Source organism: Tamandua tetradactyla, chromosome 1 (assembly GCF_023851605.1).
Source record: "Tamandua tetradactyla isolate mTamTet1 chromosome 1, mTamTet1.pri, whole genome shotgun sequence".
NCBI lineage: Eukaryota > Metazoa > Chordata > Mammalia > Pilosa > Myrmecophagidae > Tamandua > Tamandua tetradactyla.
The window spans coordinates 86,261,571-86,281,143 of record NC_135327.1 but is presented as its reverse complement, the minus strand read 5'-3'; the positions used below and the strand labels follow the sequence as shown (position 1 = coordinate 86,281,143).

General features: G+C 37.8%; 1 long non-coding RNA gene across 3 annotated transcripts in view; it reads right to left on the bottom strand.

The window, feature by feature from the left end:
• The window catches only part of LOC143685070 (uncharacterized), a 66,799-nt gene extending 57,895 nt beyond the window's left edge, over window positions 1-8,904 (bottom strand). Inside the window, exons 1-4 of one of the 3 annotated variants that reach the window (XR_013176358.1) lie at window positions 8,626-8,904; window positions 8,235-8,379; window positions 6,193-6,287; window positions 5,850-6,083 (exon numbers count right to left, since the gene is read on the bottom strand). This is a non-coding gene — a long non-coding RNA (uncharacterized LOC143685070). Of the gene's footprint in view, window positions 1-5,849; window positions 6,288-8,234; window positions 8,380-8,625 lie in introns of all 3 variants that reach the window. The other 2 variants (XR_013176356.1, XR_013176361.1) reach the window with 2 other exon arrangements.
• Window positions 8,905-19,573: the final 10,669 nt, after the last annotated feature.

Here is a 19,573-nt window from a genome sequence, read left to right as displayed (position 1 = left end):
TAATACCATCAAAACCAGACAATATTTGGGATACCTAGATATTTGGAAAAGCTCAAGAAATACATGCAGCACCCATGACCCTCATTTTCACCCTAGTTCATCATTGATGTCTCTGGAATTTGGGGATGGGTGTGGTGCTTGGGCCCCTGCTGTCTCTGGGGCTACCCATAGCCCTTCATGCTGAGACAGGGTTCATTTAGGTTACAGAGCTCCTCTGCCTCTTCTTTCTGTGCAATTTAAAGCTTGAGACCATTTTGTCCTCAGTGAGGACAACTTGAAAGAGGCACTGCAACTGAAGGCAACCCAAAAAAGGTGTTATGGATGCCTTTACTAATCAAGTAGGAGAAAGAAGCTTTCTAACCTTCTTAAACAACAAATGAGGACCATTTCCATGACAGGTTAACTGCCGTCTGGGAATACTGAAAGACTTAATAAAAACCAAGGGAAGAAAAAAATACCCATATTAAACACAGGACAGCAGCAGAAACAGAGCACCAATAGCACAGCCTGACCTTCCACATATCAAGGTGACCACAGAACAGAAATGCCAAGGGCCCACAGAAGCCTATTTTAGGCCCCACCAAGGAGGTAGGGTAGGCCCTACACAGGTCAATTTAAGTTCCCTCTACCAGGCCCTGCTCCAGGACCAGAGCAAGATTATTAAGCAAACCAAGGCAAAGCCCTCACCTTCACCCAATTTAGTTACATTTTTTTAAACCTTCATAAAGCCTCATAATCCCAAGAAAGACTTGACTGTGCATTAAGTTACTGAAAACAGGATTATGAAGTTATACTCAGTGTGAGTCCAATTATAGTTACATCCAAGTATCCAAATATGCATAGAAAAAATTCTAAAAAGAAATCCATCAACATTTTAACAGCTTTTACCCCTTCTATATGATAGGTATAAGGGGATCGTGCTGGTTTGAAGCTGTTATGCACCCCAGAAAAGCCATGTCCTTTTTCCTGATTCAGTCTTGTGGGGGCAGCCATGTTTCTTTTAATCCTGATTCAATACTGTGGGATGGAAACTTTGATCGGATTGTTTCCATGTAGATGTGACACACCCATTTGTTGGTGTGACCTTCTGATTCGATGGAGATCTGACTCTGTCCATTCAAGATGGGTCTTAATTAGTTTACTAGAGTCCTTTAAAAGGGAAAACGTTTGGAGAAACCTCAGATGCAGACACAAACACAGATGACTGGAAATGTAGAAACCCAGGAGATGTAAGGAAATGAGAGAGACAACAGAAGCTAGACACCTGCTTCAGAGCAGACACAGATGTAGACATCTGGAGATGCTTGGAGTGAACACAGAGAGAGCAGATGCCTAGACAAGGATGTTTGGAGATTCAGAGCTCAGGAGACATCACTATGTGCTTCCCCATGTGTGTTAGTTAGATTCAGTTGTCAACTTGGCCAGGTGAGCATACTTAATCTTGTTGCTGCGAACATAAGTCAATGGTACGTGAACCTCATCTGTTGCTAATAACATCTGCAGTTGGCTAGGAGGCGTGTCTGCTGCAATGAGTGACATTTGACTTAATTGGCTGGTGCTTAAATGAGAGATCGCAACGTAGCACAGCCTAGCAGCTCGGCATTTCTCATCTCAGCACTAGCAGCTCAACCCAGGCTTTTGGAGGTGCAGAAGGAAGTCACCCCGGGGAAAGTTGTTAGAACCTAGGGGCCTGGAGAGAAGACCAGCAGAGACCATCTTGTGCCTTCCACGTAAGAAAGAACCTCAGTGGAAAGTTAGCTGCCTTTCCTCTGAAGAACCAACAAAATAAATCCCCTTTTATTAAAAGCCAATCCGTCTCTGGTGTGTTGCATTCCGGCAGCTAGCAAACTGAAACACCATGAGATACTAAAGCATGCCAGAACCCAGAGGAATTAAGTGAAGGCCTACAGATACTTAGGAAATCACTGGCATCAGAAGCTGGAAGCAACAGAACCGGTAACAGGACCAGCAGACACCAGGCATGTACTTTCCCATGTGACAAACATCAGTCATCCTTGCACCAAGGTATCTTTCTCTGGATGCCTTAGTTTGGACATTTTGATGGCCTTAGAACTGTAAACCTATAACTTAATAAATTCCCCTTTATAAAAGCCAACACATTTCTGGTATATTACATTCCAGCAGCATTTAGCAAACCAAAACAAGGAGTTAAACTGTTTCTTTTACATGTCTATGCATTTTCCAAATTTCCCACAATGAACATGTGGTAGGAAGAAACTCTTATATCAAAAGGGTTCTTTATTTTATCAAATAATTTAGAAGTGAGCTATGTTTTTTTTAAAAAATCAGACTTTTAAAAACTGATTTACTGAGATATAACATTGTACTTTTTTTAAGTAAACCAAAATATGAAATTCATATTTACTTTTAAAAAGTTGGGGGTATAAGAAAACAAAACAAAAGACATAGATTGAAAAGGAAGAACAATAAATGGTCTCTATTGCAGATGACATGATCTTTTATATAGAAATACTTAGAACTCCAATAAAAAAGAATTAGAACTAATAAACAAGTTCAGCAAAGTTGCAGGACACAAGTACAATACTCAAAACTCAACTGTATTTCTGTACACTAGTAATGAAGACTCTGAAAATGAAATTCTAGAAAGCAATTCGATGTACAGCCAAATCAAAAGGAATAAAATACTAATGAATAAATTAAATAAAAGAAGTACAAAACTTATACTCTGAAAACTACAAAATACTATTAGGAAAAACTCTAAAAAGATCTAAATAAATGGAAAGATATCCCACACTAATAGATCATAAGACTTAAGAAGATGATACTCCCTAAATTGATCTACAGATTCAACACAATCCCTATCAGAATCTTAGTGACTTCTTTGCAGAAATAAAGTAGCTGATACTAAAGTTCACATGGAAATTGATGGGACCTTAAATAGTTAAAACAATTTTGAAAAAGAAAACGCAAAGTTGGTGGAGTCACACTTGCCACTTTCAAAACCTACTCTAACTCTACAGTCATCTACAGAGTGTGGTACTGGCATAAGTATAGACATATAGATTAATGTAAAAGAACTGAGACTCCAGAAATAAATCCTCACATTTATAGTCAATTGATTTTCAATGGAGAAAGAACAGTCTTTACAACAAGTGATGCTGGGACAACTGGACACCATAGGTAAAAGAATGAACTTGGACCTCTAACTTAAAATGAATCAAAGACCTAAATTTAAGAACTAAAACTATAAAACCTTTAGAAGAAAGTACAGCCCTAAATCTTCATGACCTTGGATTTGGCAATGATTTCTTAGACATGAAACCCAAAGCACAAAGAACAAAAGAAAAAATAGATAAATTGGACCTCACCAAAATTAGAATCATTTGTGTTTCAAAGGAAACCATCAAGAAAGTGAAAAGACTACCCTCAAAATAAGAGGAAAATATTTGCAAATCGTATACTGATAAGGGACTTGTATGCAGAATATATAAAGAATTCATAATTCAGTAATAAAATGACAAATAAACCAATTTTAAAAGTGTGCTAAAGAGAAGCTATACAAATGGCCAATAAGCAAATGAAAAGTTGCTCAACATAATTACCCATAAGGGAAATGCAAATTAAAACCACATGAGATACCAATTCACATCCACTAGGATGACTAGAATAAAAAATAATCAAGTAAGTGTTGGCAAAAATGTGGAGAAAGCAGAACATATACAGTTAGTGGAAATGTAAAATGGTGCATCCATTTGGAAAAAAGACCAACAGTTCCTTCAAAAATGAAACATTGTTATATGATCCAGCAATTCCACTCTTTGGTATGTACCCAAGAAAACTAAAAACATGTACACAAATGTTCACAGCAGCATTCAAATTCAAATCAACCCAAATTTCCATCAGCTGATGAATGAATAAAAATGTGGTGGCATATCCACGCAGTGGAGTATTATTCTTCTTTAAAAAGGAATACATGCTACAACATGAATGAACACTGGAAAAATTATGCTAAGTGAAAGTCAGTCACAAAAGACCACATATTGTATGATTCCATTTACATAAAATGTCCAGGAAAGATAAATCTATAAAGACATAAAGTAGATTAGTGGTTCCTCACCTGCAATCCAAAGCACCTGTGAGAGACATGGCACTTAACCCCCATATATGAAAACAAAATATGGTCTAGTCATACAGTCTTTCTAAAGACTCCCAAGAAGAATGCCACATCCTCAAAGAAAGGAATTTCATCTTTGTGTGTGTGTGCATGTGTGTGTAAAGAATATATTATATGAAACTTAACCCCACAAAGGATAGGTCAAGCCTACTTAAAATTAGGCCTAAGAGTCACCCCCAAGAGAGCCTCTTTTGTTGCTCAGATGTGGCCTCTCTCTCCAGCCAACACAACAAGCAAACTCACCACCCTCCCCCTGTCTATGTGGGACATGACTCCCAGGGGTGTAGACCTTCCTGGCAACATGGGACAAAAATCCGAGAATGAACTGAGACTCAGCATCAAGGGATTGAGAAAAACCCTAGAATGAGCTGAGACTCAGCATCAAGGGATTGAGAAAAACCCTAGAATGAGCTGAGAATCAGCAGCAAGGGATTGAGAAAACCTTCTGGACCAAAAGGGGGAAGAGTGAAATGAGACAAAGTGTCAATAGCTGAGAGATTCCAAATAGAGTCAAGAGGTTATCCTGGAGGTTATTCTTATGCATTAAGTAGATATCACCTTGTTATTCAAGACATAATGGAGAAGCTGGAGGGAACTGCCTGAAAATGTAGAGCTGTGTTCCAGTAGCCATGTTCTTAATGATGATGGTATACTGATAAAGCTTTCACAATGTGACTGTGTGATTGTGAAAACCTTGTGTCTGATGCTCCTTTTATCTACCTTGTCAACAGACGAGTAGAACATATGGAAAAAAAATAAATAATAGGGGGAATAAATGTTAAAATAAATTTAGTTTGAAATGTTAGTGATCAATGAAAGGGAGGGGTAAGGGATATGGTATGTGTAATTTTTTTTTTCCGTTTTCATTTCTTTTTCTGTTGTCTTTTTATTTCTTTTTCCGAATTGATGCAAATGTTCTAAGAAATGATCATGATGATGAATATGCAAAAAAAAAAAAAGAATATATTTATAGCAACCTTTTTGATGCCACTCTTTAAGGTGGATCCATTCTCTTAGAGCTCTCTTCCTCCCTGCCAATCACTGAGGAGGGCAAACAGGCCCAGATGTGCTCAGGGCCATCAGGGGTAGCTGGAACCTCAGCCTTGGGGACAGGTGAAATCAGACAAAGGATCTGATTCAAAGGTTTCCTGAACATTCTTCTCCTGGTTCACCTTATGATTCCCCTGAGATACTGACTGGAAGTTGCCAAGTCTAATCAAACAATGAACCAAATATATTTGTACAGAAATGTAGGGAAGAGGTGAACCACAGGGCTGGGCCTACCTTGGGAGTCCAACAAAACAAATTCATGGTCCAAAACTGTTTATATGGAAAAAAATAGATCATTCATTTGGTTTGACAGTCAAGAGCTGCAGGGTGGTGGGGGACAAGCCACTCAGACATAGCTGTGACTACTGTTCACAGGCTTATCTGCATCTCTGCTCTGGAACACAGGGCCACAGTGTTAGTTCCACATGATAGGGGTCACACCTCTACAGTGGGAAGTCTTCTATTCCCCATCCATAGGATCTGGGTAGGGTATGCCTGCTCATTTGTATATTCAAACAGGAGCAAAATTGTTCATCTTTTCTTTAATTCTAACTGTGAATCTTTTTTCAGAGCTCAGCTTGTTGGAAGACATTTTTCAATGAGACTGTTTTATACAATCACATATATTCACATACAGACTTACCTGATATTCAGCCCACAGGGTGACTTTTCCACCAGTGCCTTTCCTAGGGCCTTTCAGAATTGTACTTTAGAGAGTAAAACAGATTACGAATCCCAAATTGATCTGAAGTCAGATTGAGACAGTCATGGCAAGTCCATCAGTATAATTGGTTTTCAGCACTTAAAAGGATTCAGCAGATCTGAATACTTAGATCTCATACCAGCATTTACCAGCAATCTGAGACTGTTTCCTCATCTGTAAAATGGGGATGATATTCAGATTTGGGGAGGAGCAAATAAAGCCATGGATATGAAAGTGCTTTTTGATTTGCACAGATAAAACTGGGTTTGAATTTTGTTTCTACCATTCATTGGCAGTGGGGTCCTGGAAAAGTTACTTATCCTTGTTGAGCCTTAGGTTCTTTTTCTGCAAAGGATACTGCTACTTGTTCACAGTAACCTGTAAGTATTAAATAGGATTCAGTGTTAGCACCACAGAGTAAATGCTAATTAAAAGTAGCTATTATTACTGCTGTCACTATCAATACACCTAGGTTTATTGCAGTATATAAAGTACATAGCAATAGCAGTTTATATAGTGGGTATGTGTGTGGGTATGTGTATATGTAGTATAAATCAGTCTCATCAACATCATCCATAGGCCTGGAACAAAGAAAGGATCATTTTGGAGCAGAGGAGGCAAAGTGTGGACAAATATGCAGAAAGAGTAAACTGCCTTCTGGGTACAGGGGAGAGTTAGGAGGAAGCAGCCTTTCTGGAGTGAAGGGCTGTGATGAAGAGTTATGGACAACAGGGCCTGAGAGGTCAGCAGGACTCACACTGTGAAGGCTCTTAAAGTTCAAATCAAACCTTTGGCTGTGGTCTAAAGAGTGTCAGTCTCTGGAACTCTCTTTTTATTGATGACCAAAGTGATCAGAATTATCCCTGGTAACCTATGGCCAGGGCTGTGGAGCAGTGGAACTGCTGGGGAGGTAGGGTGGGTGGGGTCCATGGCAGAAAAGGGCCCTGGTTGGGTCTCCTCACTTTGCTGAGGGTCCCTGTGGTCAGCCCCAGCAGTCACTGGCTCCCTGGCCATGGCATCAGCTGAATTCACATTCCATTTTCTTATCACAGACCCCTACCTCCTGTAGAGGCCTAAATGCTGCTGGGGGCATCAGGTCCCCTTGGGCATAGTCCCATACTATTAGCTGAACTATGTATTTATTTTTAAGTCACTTAGAAGCAAAGTCATTGATGATCTTTGTGGAAAATCTGGAAAATTCTCCAAACCACAAAGAAGAAAATGTAAGCACTAATTTATTAGTGGAATAATGAATTCCATTTTCAGTGGAATTACATATACATATACTAATTCAGAGTTAATTACATAAACATATAGCTTTAAAAAATAGTTTTGTAATATGTTTTTTTCATTCAACAATAGACCATGTGACATTATCTCAAGTCTTAAACATTTCTATGCAACTTTACTTTAAGGATCACACTGTAATGTATCACATGGATCAAATGAATTAATACACGTAACACTCAAAATAGTGAGTAGCACATGGTAAGCACTCAATATATTTTAGCTATTGTAAATCATACATACACATATAAAATTAAACTATAACTTAATCAGCCCTTAATTATCAGACACAAGCAGTTTTCCCAAATATAAAAGCTTCAATGAGCCTCCTTGTGGACAAGCACATACTCATGTCTCAGATGATATCCGCATATATTCATTCCTATAAATGGAATGGCTATGTCCCAGAATATATATTTTTTCTGCTTATGACACATGAGCTTTACCAATTTATATTTGCTATACACTATTAAAAAAAAAGTTTTGTCTTCATGAAGCTGGCTTTGGAGCTGATTTTTCCTCTGAGAATGAGAGGTACTGCAGTTGACAAAAGCTGCATAATGACAGGAGCTAGAAAATATGACCTCAGAAGCTGAAACAAGTACCCAGACCAGCTTTACCACATAACTTGTTATGAGGACTTGGGTAAAGTACCTGACCTCTCTGCATCTCAATTTCTTGGTCTTTAGCATGATTTTAACAACATTTACACAGGTTGAAGTTGATGAGAGGATTAAACCAGAACTATAAATCTCTTCCTAGGGTGTTTCCCACACAGTAAAGGCTCAGACACAGCAGCGGTCATTAGCAGACAGAAGCGGTACTATTAGTAGCAGCACCACACAAAGGCAATAGCAGCAGGCACTGAAATACCCTGCTGTAATCCTTCTGACCTCCTCCGCTCTGGGCTCTAGCCAGGTGGAGACAATACTGGAGTGGATAGGTCGGATGGGCTTGCCTGCTCCACACCCCCACCACCACCACCACCCGCAAGCAACAAGCAACCAGCACAAAAATAAAGGTCTTCATATTGCTCACCTCTTTGGCTGGTCAAAGTGGAAAGCATCGCAAACCTCAGAGACTTATGTCTGGCCACCAGCGCCCATCAAAAGCACAACAGACGTAGATGGAACTGGACATGAATTGTCCCAAGCAGGCCTAATATCCCGGATGCTGACCTGACCTGGCGGAAGTGGATTTGAGCCTTTGGAAGCCGGTCTTACCTGCCGGAAGCGAACCTGATGCAGGCGCTAGGGAGTCTAATTAAGTTGACCTTTTTCTCTCCCCAAAGTGATTTTAACCACCTGAAACTGGCCTGACCTGGACCAGTCAGAAGCAGGGAGGAGACCTGGTTTATCAGGTGGAGTAAAAAGGGGGTCTAATCCTACCTGGGGGCATGCTTTCTGCCAGACCCAGTGCAGTTGCTTACCTCGCTACTGTTTCTTCTTTAAGTAGTTATTTTTTATAATAAATGTTGTTCTTAAATAAACATAAATGTTAACGTATAATGGATTTGTTATTGTTATTTTTAAGTGAATTAATACATATTTTAAAAATTCTGTTTTAATTTCTAATGCGGTAAATATGGATAGCTATAACCCACATAAGCAGTATCTCTTTGGGGTCCTCAATAATTTTTAGAAGTTTTAGGTCGCGGGAACAGGGAAGGTCACCATGACTCAAGCTGTGTAAAATGTGCGGCCCCTTCTAGACGTCACCTAACCCCCTTGCTTAAAAACCGCCTGCACCAGGACCCAGAGGTGAGCTCACAATGCTCCCTACCTGGAGTTCTGTGAGCTCTGCCCGGGAGCGCAGGAATAAACTCGCTCACTCTAAGGTTTTTTGGTGTCTGCCTCTTCTCTCTTTCACCTCCTAAACCTTACAAGAAGTATGAAGGTATCCTGAGAACAAAAGTTTAAGAACTGCTATTCTAAAACATAAATGAGGCATGTTCCTCAAATTACTTAGATATTCTTTGGTGGTTCCAATAAAGTTTTATAATTTTCTCTGTACAGAGCTTGCACATCTTTAATTAAATCTATTCCTAGGTATTTTACATTTTTGTAATGCTTTTGTAAATGTAAGTTAAAATTATAATTGTATATTTAAAATTGCATTTTTAATTGTATTTAGAAATGCAAATTTTTACGATGTTCATTTTGCTTGATACAATGTTAAGAGCTTTTAATAATTTTAATAACTATTGTCTTGGGTTTTTATGTAGGCAAAATATATTTTTCCTCTAGTGATTGTGTATACAACAATCTTGCTAAATACACTTATTTGGTAATTATAGTTTTGCGTTTCAATATCAGTAAATTAGAAATAGAAAGGAATTTCATTAACTTGATAAAGGCTATCTGCAAAGATAAGACAAATTTCAGCAAAATTCTTTCGTAATGATAAGACAATAAAAATAATTCCTTTTGTATCAGAAACAAGACAAGGGGTCTTTCTATTTCCCACTTTTATTCAGCATTGGAAGCTCAAGCCAGCACACTAAACCAAAGGAAAAAGAGTACAAGGATTAGAAGATGTGGTTATTTGATACATTATAAGTATCTCCACCACATTTTCCTTTAGTTTTTTTTTTTCCAGATAGCCTTAATCAGGTTAAAGCGTTTTCCTTCTTTTTCTAGTTTGCTAAAAGTTTTGTTTGATCTATTTTAAAATTAATACATTAGTCGTTAGCATCTACTACAGTCCTGGCAAGAGAGTGCTATAACTTTTATTTTGAAATAACTTCAAATCTAGACATAGTTTTGTTCACACACACTATTTGCACAGAAAGTACAAAGAACTCTGATGTATGCTTCACCAGGATTCACCAATTGGTAGCATTTGTGCTGACTTATTTTCTCTCTCGCTCTCTCTTTCCCTCTCTCTCTCTCTCTGCACACATGCATATTCTTGTTTTCAGATAATTTGAGAATCAGTTGCAAACATCATGTCCCTTTACCACTAAATATTTCAGTATATATTTTCTGAGAACAAGAACATTCTTTTTACTAATCACAAATAATCATAAAGTAAAGAAACTTAACATGAGCACAATACTGTTAACTATGGCCATTTCCACTTTTGTCAAAATTTCCTGTAATGTCCTTTATGGTACTTCCCCCCATCCAGGATCCAATCTAACTAACATCATGCATTGTATTTAGTCGTGATATCCTTTTAGTTTCCTTCAATCTGATACTAAGAGTTTTAATCATGAATGAGAGTTGAAATTTATCAAATGTGTTTTTTCTGCATCTATTAAGATGATCATATATGTTTTCTCTTATTTGTTAATGTGGAGAATTACCTTCATTTTTTTTCTAATATTAAACCAAATTTGCATTCCTGGGATTAAATTCAACTTAATCATTGTGTGCTGTCCTTTTAAAGCATTGCTGGTTTTACCTTTTTAATACTTTGTTCAGTATTTTTGCATCTATTGATAATTTCATGAGCAAGATGTGTTTGTAATTTTCCTTTCTCATAATTGTCATTTGGGCATCAAGCTTGTCTTAGCTTTACAAAAATGGAGCGTGTATCCTTTTTTTTCATTACTCTTGAATTATTTCTGTAAGATTATATGATTCTTGACTTTTCTGGTAAGATAGGTGGATTTGGTGTTTTCTTTGTGGGAATATTTTAAATTCCTGATTCAATTTATTTGTTTTATACAACTATTATGTGTTCATAATATCTTCTTATTTTATTTATTTTTTATAATATAAAAGTTCAAACATTCAAAATAGAGAGAATAATGTAATGAACCATTACCCATCTTCACTAATTATCAACACATAGGCTATCAAGTGTTGTCTCTAACCTCAGCTACTTCTTTCCTCCTCTTTACTGGATTTAAAAAGCAAATATGAGGGCGGGCCGCGGTGGCTCAGCGGGCAAAGTGCTTGCCTGCTATGCCGGAGGACCTCGGTTCGATTCCCGGCCCCAGCCCATGTAACAAAAACGGAGAAACAGAATACAATAAAACAAGAAAATGTTTAAAAATGTTTCCCTTTCTTCCTTCCTTCCTTCCTTCTCTCTGTCTTTCCTTTAAAAAAAAAAAAAAAAGCAAATATGAGTTACCATATAATTTTATTTATAAGTATTTTGGTATGTTTATCTTTTCTTAATTAAAAATGTTTTAAATTTTCCATTTCAAAACAATTTCACCCTTCAGAAAAAGTTGCAAAATAGTGTAAAGAGTTCCTGTACACCCTTCACACAGCTTCCCAACATTTCAACATGTTACATAACCATAGTGCAATTAATGAAAAGAACATTTAAACAATACTATTAACTAATTGTGAGATCTTATTCAGGTTTATGCCAATTCTTAAAGTAATGTTGTTTTTCCTTGCTCCATGATCCAATCCAGGATCTTACATTGACTTTAGCTGTCATGTCTCCTCAGTCTCCTCAAATCTGGGGCAGTTCACTCTTTCCTTGTCTTTCATTATCTATGCCCTTTGGAAGAATATTGGTCAGTTATTTTGTAAAATATGATGGTGTCAACTTGGCCAAATGATTATGCCCAGTTGTCTGGTCAGGGCAGCATTGGCCTGACCATTGTTGTAAGGATATTTCATGGCTGGTTGATAAACTGAAAGGCTGGTTATTAACTTATCAGGTACTTGATTGCATCTGTGGCTGATTATACCTGCAATCAACTAAAGCGTGTCTCCCACAACCAGATAATCCAATCAGCTGAAGACTTTTAAGGAAGAAGAGAGATTCTTTCGCTGCTTCCTCAGCCAGTGAGCCTCTCCTGTGGAGTTCACCCAGACCCTTCCTCAGAGCTGCCAGCTTCACAGCCTGCCCTGTGGATTTTGGACTCTTCCATCCCACGGTTGCTTGAAACACCTTTATGAATCTCATATTTACAGATCTCCCTTGTTGATTCTGTTTCTCTAGAGAACTGTAACATAAAATATTCCTTAATATGGATTTGTCTAGTGTTACTTTATGATTTGATTGAGATTATGCATTTTTGGCAAGAGTACCATAGAAGTGATGCTGTCACTTCAGGTCGTCATTTCAGAAGCACATAGTGGGAGAAATGTTAGAGTAGGGAGCTCCTGGACTCACCCTTTCCTCCAAAACAGCTTGGAAACAGAGAGGAACTGTTTAAACAACTGTTTGGGGTGCCAGAGGCCAGAATAACACTGTACAGCCTGTACAGAAGAATAGGAGGAAGAGGCTGAGAAATTGTGGTGAAGAACTGTGAGTGGCTCACTCTTCAGTGGCTGCCGATCTGTCCATCCCCATCTCTTAAGGTGGGCCCTTGGGGTCCAGCCCCTGGCTAGCTGCTAGAATCAAAAGAAACATAAACTTCCCCTTCCCCAAGAACAGGGTTGTGCACAGCCAAGCACTGATCCTGGCTTTTGACTAACAAATTCAGATTCCTGGTGCTGGCTCTGAGGTAGGTTTAAACCTACTCCAGAACCTTCCTGGGGAAAGAGGGCAGAGCCATTGTTTCAACTCCATTCTCAACAGGGGCAGAGGTGTTGGAGATTTAAAGACACAGGGCTTCCTTAGAGCTATAGGGAAAAGTTTCCTGAGGGTGCCATCTGCTGGGCAGGGCAGGAGAGTGAAGCTTTGGGGAGCCATCACAAAGACTTTTGACCATCTTTCCTGGCCCTCTCCCCAGGGCTCTCTGAAGCTGGTCTGCACCCCCTTCACATGTCCCTAGCTCTGTTTGCTCTGGGAAATACTGATTTAGGAAAATCCTCCATGGGGTGGTTTTCCTCCCACAATTTGCCCTCCAGAAAAAAGCAGTTAGAGAATATGAAAAACACAATGATAGAGGCAAAACAAAAACTAACAGAACAGATCAAGATTTCTGGAGAAAGAACAGAGAAAAGGAAGCTTTCTGTGGGGGTTAAACAATTGCACAAATAATGCAATCTTAAAAATTCTACCACATGAATCAGATGAAGAAGAGCTGGAAAAGTCAGAAAAGTTAAACATGGACAATACTAAAGATCTAGAATAAGTTGAATTGTGTCAAAGAAAAGCATTAACACAAAGCCAATCAACAATAAAACCCTTGGCAAGGGAAAGAAATGGACCTTAAGAGAAAAATCATCAAGATAATCAGATGCCTAGACATCAGGAAAAAATTACAAACCATACTAAGAAACAGGAAGATAAGGCCCAGTCAAAAGAACAGATAAGAACTTAGAAAGAGATACAAAATTTGGAGCAACTAAGCAAGATGTTCAAACAAATCTCCTAAATCAAGGATATGAAAGAAACTGTGGCAAAAGAAATAAAGGATATTAAGAAGACACTGGGAGAACATAAAGAAGATTTGAAAGTATATTAAAAACATAACAAGTTATGGAAGTGAAAAGCACAATAGAAGAGATTAAAAATACAAAAAAAAGCAGAAGAAAGAATCAGTGAACTAGAAGGCAGGACAATCAAAATCCTACAGACAGAAAAGCAGATAGAGAAAAGAATGGAAAAAATTGAGCAGGGCTTCAAGGATTTGAATGACAGCACAAAGCACACAAACATCAATATGATGGGTGTGCTGGTTTGAAAGGATTATGTCCCCTAAAAAAGCCACATTTTAATCTACATCCCATTTCATAAAGGCAGAATAATCCCTATTCAGTACTGTATGTTTGAAACTGTAATTAGATCATCTCCCTGAAGATGTGATTTAATCAAGAGTGTTTGTTAAGCTGGATTAGGTGACAACATGTCTCCACCCATTTGGGTGGGTCTTGAGAAGTTTCCAAAGTCCTATAAAAGCAGAAACATTTTGGAGAATGAGAGATTCAGAGAGAGCAGAGAATGCTGCAGCACCACGAAGCAGAGAGTCCACCAACCAGTGACCTTTGGAGATAAAGAAGAAAAACGCCTCCCGGGGAGCTTCATGAAACCGGAAGCCAAGAGAGAAAGCTAGCAGATGTTTGCCATGTGCCCTTCCAGCTGAGAGAGAAGCCCTGACTGTGTTTGCCATGTGCATTCTCATTTGAGAGAGAAACCTTGAACTTCATCGGTCTTCTTGAACCGATGGAAATTTCCCTGGATGTATACCTTAGATTGCACATTTCTATAGACTCGTTGTAATTGGGACATTTTCTCGGCCTTAAAACTGTAAACTAGCAACTTATTAAATTCCTCTTTTTAAAAGCCATTCCGTTTCTGGTATATTGCATTCCTGCAGCTAGCAAATTAGAACAATGGGTGTCCCAGTATGAGAAGAGAAGGGAAAAGGGGCAGAAGGAATATTTTAGGATAAATGGCCACAAAATTTCCAATTCTTATGAAAGACATAAATATGCATGTCCAAGAAGCACAAAATACTCCAAACAGAATGAATCCTAATAGACCTACTCTGAGACACACACAAATCAGAATGTAAAATGCCAAAGATAAACAGAATTCTGAAAGCAGCAAGAGAAAAACAATTTGTCATATACAAGGGAACTTCAATAAGTCTAAGTGTAAATTTCTCATCAGAAACCATGGAGGTGAGAAGGCAGTGGTATGATATATTTAAGGTACTGAAAGAGAAAAACTGCCAGCCAAGAATACTTTATCCAGCAAAACTATCATTCAAAAATGAGGAAGAGTTTGAAATATTCACAAACAGAAACTGAGAGACTCTACCCCTCAAGAAATGCTAAAGGAAGTTCTGCAGACTGAAAAGGAAAGATGGGAGTGAGAGGCTTGGAGGAGATTGTATAAATGAAAATTAAGGTAAGGGTAATAAAAAAAAGTAAAAACAAAATATGATATATAAAAACCAGAGAATGAAATGGTTGAAGTATGTATTGCCTGTACAATAGTAACATTGAGTGTTAATGAATTAAACTCCCAATCAAAAGACATGGGATTGGTAGAATGGATAAAAATACACCCAGCTATATGCTGTCTACAAGAGATGCATCTTAGACCCAAGGACACAAATATGTTGCAAATGAAAGACTGGAAAAAGATAGTCCATGCAAACACTAGCCAAAAAAGAGCTTGGGTAGCTATACTAACATCGGACAAAATAGACTTTAAATGCAAAACATACTGTGAGACAAAGGAGGACATTATATATTAATTAAAGGGACAATCCACTAAGAAGAAATAACAATAATAAATATTTATGCACCTAAAAAGGGGGCCCCAAAATCCATGAGGCAAACACCAGCAAACTGATGGGAGAAAGCAGAGAACTTAAATAAAGTGATAAATGAACTAGACATAACAGACATAAACAGAACACTGCACCCCAAAGCAGCAGGATAAACATTCTTTTCAAGTGCTCATAGATCATTCTCCAACATAGGCAACATATTGGGCCACAAAAAAAGTCTCAACAAATTTAAAAAGATTAAAATTATACAAAGCACTTTCTCTGACCATAGTGGAATGAAGATGGAAATCAATAGTTGGCAGACAACTGGAAAACTTACATATATGGAAGTTAAGCAACACACTTTTAACCAGTCAGAGGATCAAAGAAGAAACTGCAAGAGAAATCAGTAAACATCTTGAGGTAAGTGAAAACAAGAACACAATACATCATTTACAGAAATGCAGTGATGGCAGTGCTGAGAGGGAAATTTATAACCCTAAATGCTCACATTAAAAAATAAGAAAGAACTAAAACAAATACCCAATTGCACACCTGGTGGAACTAAGATAAGAACAGCAAACTAATCCCAAAGCAAGCAGAAGGAAGGAAATAACAAATATTAGAGCAGAAATAAATGAAATTGAGAACATGAAAACAATAGGATCAACAAAACCAAAAGTTTATTCATTGAGAAGAGCAATAAAATTGGCAAACATTAGCTAGACTGACAAATTAAAAAAAGAGAGAAGATGCAAATAAAATCTGAAATGAGAGGGGAGACATTACTACTGACTTCAGAGAAATAGAAAGGATCCTAAGAGGATACAATGAACAACTGTATGCCAACAAATTAGACAACGTAGAGGAAATGGACAAATTTCTAGAACACAAACAGCCTACACTGACCCTAGAAGAAATACAACACCTCAACAGACCAATTACAAGTAAAAAAGATTGAACCAATCATCAAAAACAAAGAAAAGCCAAGAACCAGATGACTTCACAGATTAATTGGACCAACCTTCCAAGAAAAGTTAATACCAAATCTGGCTCAAAGTCTTCCAGAAAACTTAAGAGGTGCAAACACTACCTAACTCATTCTGTGAGACCCACATCACCCTAATACCAAAAGCCAGGTAAAGATACTATGAGAAAGGAAAACTTCAGACCAATCTCTCTAATGAATATAGATACAAAAATCCTCAGTGAAATACTAGCAAATTGAATCCAACAGCACAGTGGAAGAATCACAGAACATGATGAGGTGACTTTATCCCAGGTATACAAGGCTGGTTCAACACAAGAAAGTCAATGTAATATACCACATTAAGAAATCAAAGTGGAAAAAGCACATGATCATCTCCATTGACACTGAAAAGACACATGACAGAATCCAGCATACTTTCTTGATAAAAACACTCTGAAAGATAGGAATAGAAGGAAGCTTTCCCAACATGATGAAGGGCATATATGAAAAACACAGTTAACATCATACCCAGTGGTAAAAGACTGAAAGCCTTTCCTGTAAGATCTGGAACAAAAGAAGGGTACCCACTGTCACCGCTGTTATTCAACTTCATGCTAAAAGTTCTGGCTGGAGCAGTTTGGCAAAAAAAAAAAAAAAAAAGAAAGAAAGAAAGGGAGGAAGGGAGGAAGGGGGAGGGAGGGAGGGAGGCCATCCAAACTAGAAAGGAAGAGAAAAAACTTTCACTATTTGCAGATTACATGATCCTTTATTTAGAAGATCCTGAAAATATACAACAAAGCTATTTGAGTAAATAAATGAATTCAGCAAAGTGGCAACATACAAACTCAACATGGAAAAGGCAGTAGGGTTTCTATATACTAGTAATGGACAAACTGAAGAAGATACTTATTGCCATTTACAATAGCAACTAAAAGAATAAACTAGGAATAAATATAACCAAGGATGTAAAGAATTTGTACACAGAAAACTATAAAATATTGCTAAAAGAAATCAAAGAAGAACTAAACAAAGGAAGAACATTGTATGTTCATGGATTGGAAAACAAAATATAGTTTAGATGTAATTTCTACACAATTGATCTACAGATTCAATGCAATCACTATAAAAATTACATCACCTTACTTTGTAAAAATGAATAAGCCAATTAACAAATGTATTTGGAAAGGTAAGAAGCCCCAAATAGCCAAAAACCTCTTTGAAAAGTATAACAAGTTTGGAGAACACATACTTCACAACTTTAAACCATATTACAAAACTACAGTGGATAAAACAGCATGATGATACTGGAATACAGATATCTAGATATACTGACCAATGGGATCAAATTAAAAGTTTAGAAATAGACCCTCATATCTATTGCCAGTTGATATTCGACAAGACTTCCAACTCCACTCAACAGGGAAAGGATAGTCTCATCAACAAATAGGACTGGGAGAACTGGATATATATATATACAAAAGAATGAAAGAGGACACCCATCTCATACCTTATACAAAAATTAACTCAAAATGGATCAAAGACCAAAATATAAGAAATAGTACTATAAAACTCCTAGAAGAACATCTAGGGAAGCCCCTTCAAGATCTTGTGTTAGGCAATGGTTTCTTAGACTTTACATCCTAAGAAGAAGCAATGAAAGAAAAAAGCAGTTTTTTTCTCCTAAATTAAAAAGTTTTGTGTTTCATAGGACTTCTTCAAGAAAGTGAAAAAACACAACTCAATGGGAGAAAATATTTGGAAGCCACACATCCTAGAAAGGTTTAATATCCAAAATACATAAAGAAATCCTACAATTTGAAAATAAAAAGACAAGCCAATTAAAAAATGGGCAAAAGACTTGAAAAGACATTTCTCCAAAGTGGAAATATAAATGGCTAAAAAGCATTTGGAAAAGTGTTCAGCATCACTGGCTGTGCTAGTTTGAAATTATTATGTACTCCAGAAAAGCCATGTTATGAATCCTGATCCAATCTTGTGGGATCAGCCATTTCTTTTAATCCCTATTAGATTGATTAGATTGTCTCTATGGAGTTATGATACATCCAATTGTGGGTATTAACTTTTTGTTTGTTTGTTAAATCCTATCTTCTCTATTATAGTCTTCCTTCTCTCTTTTTTTCTTTATTGTTAAAAATTGCATATATACAAAAAAAATTTTCAAAGTGCATTACAACAATTAGTTGTAGAACAGATTTCAGAGTTTGGTATGGGTTACAATTCCACAATCTTAGGTCTTTATTTCTAGCTGCTCTAAGGTACTAGTGACTGAAAGAGATATCAATACACTGATTCAGCACTTATACTCGTTTGTTAAACCCGACCTTCTCTGTATAACTTCACCATCACTTCTGATCTTTCTCTCATTCTTTAGGGATATTTGGGCTATGGCAATTCCAAATTTTCATGTTGGAAGGTACTGTTGATAATATGGGATGGGGGATGGAACTAGTTGATGTTCTGGAAAGGCTGTCACCTCTGCACTTCAGGACTTATCTGGCCCAGGGACCCATCTGGAGGTTGTAAATATCTGGAAAGTTACCCTAGTGTATGGAACCACTGTAGAATCTTACATAATTCTCTAGATATTCTTTAGGGTTGGCAGGAATGGTTTTGGTTGGGGTTTGGCGAGTTATGATAGGTAGCAGTGTCTAACGAAAGTTTGCAGAATAGTGACCTCCAGAGTAGCCTCTTGACTCTATCTGAATCCACTCAGCTACTGATACCTTATTTATTATACTTCTTTTCCCCCTTTTGGTCAGGATGGCATTGTTGATCCCACAATGCCAGGGCCAGACCCATCCTTAGAGTTCATCTCTTATGCTTCCAGGGAGACTTTCATCCCTGGATGTCATGTCTCACATAGTGGGGAGGACATGGTTTCACTTGCAGAGTTGGGGTTTAGAGAGAGAGAGGCCAAATTGTGGGTATTAACTTTTGATTAGATGGAGATGTGATTTTACCCATTCCACGTGGGTCTTGATTAGTTTAGTAGAATTCTTTAAAAGAGGAAACATCTTGGAGAAGCCTAAGAAATGACAGAGCCTAGAGAAACCTAAGAAATGACAGAAGCCTCAGAGCCAACAGAATCTTCACAGCAGAGCTGACACAGATGCGGACACATGGAGAACAGAGACATGGATGTGTGGAGATGCTTATAACCCAACAGACATTGCCATAAGATGTTAAGCAAGCCAGAACCTGGAGAGAGCCAAGGGAAGCAAAGAGAAGAAAGTCAGCCCTGGAGAAATAAAGTGAGGAACCCCCACAGGGCCAGAGGTTGAAAGCAACAGAGCCCTAGAGCAAGGAAAC